Here is a 7,356-nt window from a genome sequence, read left to right on the forward strand (position 1 = left end):
CAAAAAAGTATTTAGTCAGCCACCAATTGTGCAAGTTCTCCCACTTAAAAAGATGAGAGAGGCCTGTAATTTTCATCATAGGTACACTTCAACTATGACAGACAAAATGAGAAAAAAAAATCCTGAAAATGTATTTGCAAATGATGGTGGAAAATAAGTATTTGGTCAATAACAAAAGTTTATCTCAATACTTTGTTATATACCCTTTGTTGGCACTGACAGAGGTCAAACGTTTTCTGTAAGTCTTCACAAGGTTTTCACACACTGTTGCTGGTATTTTGGCCCATTCCTCCTTTCAGATCTCCTTTAGAGCAGTGATGTTTCGGGGCTGTAGCTGGGCAACATGGACTTTCAACTCCCTCCAAAGATTTTCTATGGGGTTGAGATCTGGAGACTGGCTAGGCCACTCCAGGACCTTGAAATGCTTCTTACGAAGCCACTCCTTCGTTGCCCGGGGCGGTGTGTTTGGGATCATTGTCATGCTGAAAGACCCAGCCACGTTTCATCTTCAATGCCCTTGCTGATGGAAGGAGGTTTTCACTCAAAATCTCATGATACATGGCCCCATTCATTCTTTCCTTTACACTGATCAGTTGTCCTGGTCCCTTTGCAGAAAAACAGCCCCAAAGCATGATGTTTCCACCCCCATGCTTCACAGTAAGTATGGTGTTCTTTGGATGCAACTCAGCATTCTTTGTCCTCCAAACACGACGAGTTGAGTTTTTATCAAAAAGTTATATTTTGGTTTCATCTGACAATATGACATTCTCCCAATCTTCTTCTGGATCATCCAAATGCCCTCTAGCAAACTTCAGACGGGCCTGGACATGTACTGGCTTAAGCAGGGGGACAAGTCTTGCACTGCAGGATTTGAGGCCCTGGCGGCGTAGTGTGTTACTGATGGTAGGCTTTGTTGCTTTGGTCCCAGCACTCTGCAGGTCATTCACTAGGTCTCCCCGTGTGGTTCTGGGATTTTTGCTCACCGTTCTTGTGATCATTTTGACCTCACGGGGTGAGATCTTGCGTGGAGCCCCAGATCGAGGGAGATTGTCAGTGGTCTTGTATGTCTTCCATTTCCTAAAAGTTGCTCCCACAGTTGATTTCTTCAAACCAAGCTGCTTACCTATTGCAGATTCAGTCTTCCCAGCCTGGTGCAGGGCTACAATTTTGTTTCTGGTGTCCTTTGACAGCTCTTTGGTCTTGGCCATAGTGGAGTTTGGAGTGTGACTGTTTGAGGTTGTGGACAGGTGTCTTTTATACTGATAGCAAGTTCAAACAGGTGCCATTAATACAGGTAACGAGTGGAGGACAGAGGAGCCTCTTAAAGAAGAAGTTACAGGTCTGTGAGAGCCAGAAATCTTGCTTGTTTGTAGGTGACCAAATACTTATTTTCCACCATAATTTGCAAATAAATTCATAAAAAATCCTACAATGTGATTTTCTGGATTTTTTTTCTCATTTTGTCTGTCATAGTTGAAGTGTACCTATGATGAAAATGACAGTAATTTTTTTTTGCCCCACTGTATATATCAGGTCGCGGGTAACCTCAATTGTATTGCTACCACAAGCGGCAAGATTATAAATAAAAGATTTTGCCATGAGCTGGAGTGGAATCAAAACTTTGAGTCGGCCACTAATTGTTAATCTGATATAGGATCTTGCCTCGTTTTCGTGTGTATCAATAACTTGTAGCACGTAATGTAAAGTAAACCCGCGTCTATTTGCAAATGGAATTTCACATGTTGATTTTCCCTTTGGGATAGTTGTCAATATGGAGTCTATTCGCAGACATATCCAATGCCAGACTATTTCACAATCACTGTTTGGTTGAATGTAGCACTGCTGCTGTGTATGTTAATACACGTTACCAGGCAACCATGCAGCTATACTGTTCTTATATCAGTAAGTGCCATAAATGATCAGTAAGTGCCATAAATACGGTGTCCATACTAGGACAGCCTCAGAGTTAGAAGAAGTTGGTGTCAGATACAAGCGAATGTTCCTACCAATTCACGGTTGTCTGTATGACTCACAAAGTCAAAGTACTTGCGCTATTTGTCCCTCTGTAACCTTCCTGCATACTAAAGGACCAGAAGTCGCTTGGTACCAGAAGTCTGTTTTGAGCTGTCACCCAAAGGAAGTCATTAGCACTTATCGTGTTTTTGTGACTTCCTTATTGTTTGACGTATCCCTTGTGGAAAATTGCAACATGATAACATTCTTGGATTTTGATAAACTGGAGGCATTTTCTTACATTTTTTTGGCATCTCCTTTCTGTTTTGGGCCTGTGTGTTTATTTTCTTTGAAATAGCCTATCACATCCACCACGTCAACCACGGCAGTGGCCATCGTAGCGCCCATCGCTGTCACAGAGTTCTGAGGTTAAATGTCTAGAAGGCATGGAGAGCTGGGAAATTTTCACCCACCTATAATGGCGGACCTCTAAGCTCAGCGCCATTTAAAGAGGTGGCACCGGATCAACTTCCTGTCAGAATATCTGAACAGCAACACAAAAAGATGTCAACATGGATTAAACTGAGCAGCAACCTCAATTTAAAGCCGAAAGGGGTTTAAAGTATTTAAAGTCAAATCCGTCCTCTCCAGCAATGTTTTCGCTCTGTCTGGCTTTGTCGTCTAGTTTTGCAATAATTGCCTGCTTCTGACAATGTAGGCCGCTACTCTTTCCACTCATTACTTAGACAACCTGCTGTGAACCACTCTTTTAGTGTGTGTTGGTTGAGCGTCATATTTACCACTTTGACAAGTCAATGCATGTAGATGTGGAACTCTCAGTGTGTAGATTTGTCCGCCATGACCCATTTAAAACCCTTTGTTGACATTGTTAATTGTCCATCTTGATTTTCTCACACGTGGTACAAAACTCCGCTCTTAGCTAACCAATAGAATGGGCACATCTCTCATCCGTGAAGTCTTCATTTTCTTCACCCTCTCCTCTGATTGGTCTCTACTGACAGGGAGCGTCGCAGTCGCACCTCTGCAAACAGCCGACACACAAAACCACCGTGAGGGATGGCACTTTGACTTTTCACGTGTCGTTAAACGTAAGCACTTCATAAGATCCCCCCCCCCCCCCCCTAATAGGAAGTAGTGGCGATGAGGAAGCTACTTCTCTACTAGCAGCATCCCATGGCCAAGCGAAGCCTGACCGCCCGTCTGTTCAGCCTGCTGGTCTGCCCATGTGTGCACAGCTAGTTCCCACAGTGGGAATGACTGCTGGGCGGAACTGGGGAACAATGGAAGGGGACCATATGACTGTAGACTCTGCTTTGGGAACTGGTGGCCCCTGTTAAAAGTGGAATTTTCAGTGTGTGTGTGTGTGTGTGTGTGTGTGTGTGTGTGTGTGTGTGTCCACACAGCCCTCCAATCCGCCCCCCCCTTGGCTAAGAAAACCTCCCCAGGTTCAGCCGTGTCTGGGTGGTCGATTTGGATGACAAGATGGGAGGAGATGGGTGGTGGGGTGGTAGAAAAAAAGGGCTAATCTTTTTCAGTCCCACAATCCTCTGCTTCCTTTCCGTCCTTCATTTTCTTAACTTTTTCACGGGAGAGAGGCCCTCTTAAAGCTGTGACTTAATTATTTCAATATGGAGAAATGAAATGCTTGAAGAGAGTTTAAAACTCTCTAGAAGTAATCATATTCAGTTTCAAGACTAATTGTCTACGCCATACTGTACAATGCACCCATACATGTGGGTAAGGCAGCATACTCTATATGAGGGTGTCACGCCCTGACCTTAGAGAGACGTTTTAGTTCTCTATTTGGTTAGGTCAGGGTGTGATGTGGGGTGGGCATTCTATGTTTTGTTTTCTATGTTTCTTTATTTCTATGTTTTGGCCGGGTATGGTTCTCAATCAGGGACAGCTGTCTATTGTTGTCTCTGATAGGGAATCATACTTAGGTTGCCCCTTTTCCCTCCTTTCAGTGTGGGTAGTGAACTTTGTTAGAGGCATTCATAGCCCTGTTAAAGCGTCACGGTCGGTTTGTATTGTTTATTGCTGGCGACATTCTAATAAAGAGGAATATGTACGCTCACCACGCTGCACCTTGGTCCGCTTCTTACGACGCCCGTGACAGGGGGAGGAAATTGAGCCGGGATTATATTGTCATTTTGCCTTCGTTGGCGAGCTCAGAACTACCAGCTTAATCAGCTTGAGACTACTAGGGGCCAGTAGGGGCCACAGCACATGGTAATCTATGGAGGGAAAACATGTAGGGAGCAAGATAAGAGTTCTTTGTTGGGAATGTTGACGCCGAACACAATTAATTACCCTGAAAGAAGAAGGGAAACGTGGAAATACCCGGTGTGTGCGGGCTGGCTGGGTTTCTGTGTTGGAGGGAAATGTTTCATGTTCTTTCCGATGAGTTTCTAAGACTGAAATACCTCCCTTTGCAAGGAACGTGGGTAATATTTCATGAGAAGAAGTTGGATATGTGTTGAGCGATTCTTATCTACTTTTTAACTCATTACAGCAAGTTTCTTTCAGTGCCTAATCCATTTTAGACTGAAACCTTGCAAAATATTCAATGTTGAAATTGTGTTATCTTGGGGTTTCAGCTTAATCTACCTAGAGCTCTGACTGATTGTGCTATGATCTCATAAACATGCATTGTGTGAGACTCAGCCATGACACTTGTTAAAGAGCTCTGGTGTTTCCAATGTTGTATCCCAAATGGCACTGTATTCCCTAAATAGTGCACTTCTTTTGACCAGGGCTTATACTACGCTATATAGGGAATAGGCTGCCATTTGGGATGATATACTCCAAATCTCACAGTTCAGCACCATCCATTCACAGCCAGGGCTCCCTCTCACCTTCCTCGTCCTCCTACCCTCTTCTCCCCTTCCTCTTCCCCTTACCCTCCTCTCCCCTCCTCTTCCCCTTACCCGCCTCTCCCCTTCCTCTTCCCCTTCCCCTCCTCTCCCCTTCCTCTTCATCTCCCCTTCCTCTTCCCCTTACCCTCATCTCCCCTTCCTCTTCCCCCTAACCTCCTCTCCCCTTACTCTCCCCTTCATCTTCCCCTTACCCTTCTCTCCCCTTCCCCTTCCTTCTACCCTATCCCTCCTCTCCCCTTCCTCTTCCCCCACCTTACCCTACTCTCCCCTTCCTCTTCCCCATACCCTAACCTCCTCTCCCATTTCACTTCCCACTACCTTTCTCTCCCCTGCCTCTTTCCCATCCCTTTCCTCTTCCCCTACCTTGCTCTTCCCCCTACCCTCCTCTCCCCTTCCTCTTCCCCCTACCCTACCCTCCTCTCCCCTTCCTCTTCCCCTTACCCTCCTCTCCTCTCCCCTCCTCTTCCCCCTACCCTACCCTCCTCTCCCCTTCCTCTTCCCCCTACCCTATCCCTCCTCTCCCCTTCCTCTTCCCCCTACCCTATCCCTCCTCTCCCCTTCCTCTTCCCCCTACCCTACCCTCCTCTCCCCTTCCTCTTCCTCTTCCCCCTACCCTACCCTCCTCTCACCTTCTTCTTCCCCCTACCCTACCCTCCTCTCCCCTTCCTCTTTCCCCACCACTCCTCTCCCCTTCCTCTTCCCCTTACCCTCCTCTCCTCTTCCTCTTCCCCTACCCTCCTCTCCCCTTCCTCTTTCCCCACCCCTCCTCTCCCCTTTCTCTTCCCCTTACCCTCCTCTTCCCACTACCTTCCTCTCCGCTTCCTCTTTCCCCTCCCCTCTTCTCCCTTTCCTCTTCCCCCTACCTTCCTCTCCCCTTCCTCTTCCCCCTACCTTCCTCTCCCCTTCCTCTTCCCCCTACCTTCCTCTCCCCTTCCTCTTCCCCCTACCTTCCTCTCCCCTTCCTCTCCCCCTCTCCTCTCCCCTTCCCATACCCCATACCCTCCTCTCCCCTTCCTCTTCCCCCACCCCTCCTCTCCCCTACCCTCCTCTCCCCTTCCCATACCCCATACCCTCTTCTCCCCTTCCTCTTCCCCTACCTTCCTCTCCCCTTCCTCTTGCTCCTACCCTCCTCTCCCCTTCCTCTTCCCCCTACCTTCCTCTCCCCTTCCTCTTCCTCTCCCCTTCCTCTTCCCCACCCCTCCTCTCCTCTTCCCATGCTCCATACCCTCCTCTCCCATTCCTCTTCTCCCTACCCTCCTCCCCCCTTCTTCTTTCCCCTACCCTCCTCTCCCCTTTCCTCTTTCCCCTCCTCTCCCCTTCCTCTTTCTACTGCCCTCCTCCCCACTTTCCCAAAGGGCTTTGGGAAGCATACATGCATCTGTGAAGAAGCCTTTTATCATTTGACGTTCTAGTGCCCCACTTCATCAAAAACAGCAAAATAGAAATTTACCAGGTCGCCATTTGACCTTGCACGGCCATTGACGTATTTCCCCAGCAAATTATTCACAGGCCAGTAAGCAACCCACCTCCAAATGCAGACTGGGCAGCTTTGACGTGACCCGCGGAGGGCCGGGCTGCAACACCACAACAGAAGGCCCCACAGATCCCCTTCTATCCCAACCTCTGGCCCTGCTGGCATTCATATGGAAATCAGTCATCCTGTGAAGTTTATGTTTAAGACCTCTGAATGGGGATTAGCCTGGCTCCCAGTTCACTAAACACTGCATTTAATGAGCATACTTCTCCCTCACGCCGGCCGACTGGCCCTGATTAAATATTGCCCACACGTGTGTTAGCGATAAAACCACCACGCTCCAAATATACATTTACTTCACACAGATTTGTAGGATTATTCTGTGTGTTATTATTACATGTAGCTGTTTCCTCGTATGACAAAGTCTAAACACGTGTGGGGTTCTGCTTTCCGCAAGTGGTTGTTATAGCAACATGTTTGATGTCCAAATGCTGAGGGAAACATTCAATGACCAAGTAAAGGCAGAATTAATAATTTATATTATCCCCTCATACAGATGCCACAAATAGCACAGCTCTCCATACATAGAACGATTAAAGTATTTCCTTAAACAGCCTGCCTGGGAGTTTATGCACTAAAGTCTTAGGATTTTCAGGTCAGTCTTGAAAACGTCTGAATGTCTCAGGCTTAAGGACCTTGACCAGGCAGCCTGCTTCCCCCAGAGGGTTGTGGGTAACTACCAGACCTTAAAGAGGCCATTACCCAGTAGAACAGGCCAGAGGATTTGTTACTGTTGTTTGTGTAGCATGGGTCACCCCATCACGACCAGGCAGGCTCAGAGAGAGACGTGCACGCACACACTGACCAGGATACACTCACACTCAGAAATTGAATTACTGCAACTGAATTGGCTACAATGGGAAATCATAGTAGTCCACAGTTGGGTCACCTGCTACTGTCCTCCCTTAAACTGGCATACTGTTATGTTCATAGCTGTTTTATTTAGCTTTCTGTAGTCTGGGGGTCAAA

The sequence above is a fragment of the Oncorhynchus clarkii genome, chromosome 19 (genome assembly GCF_045791955.1).
Source record: "Oncorhynchus clarkii lewisi isolate Uvic-CL-2024 chromosome 19, UVic_Ocla_1.0, whole genome shotgun sequence".
Classification (NCBI taxonomy): domain Eukaryota; kingdom Metazoa; phylum Chordata; class Actinopteri; order Salmoniformes; family Salmonidae; genus Oncorhynchus; species Oncorhynchus clarkii.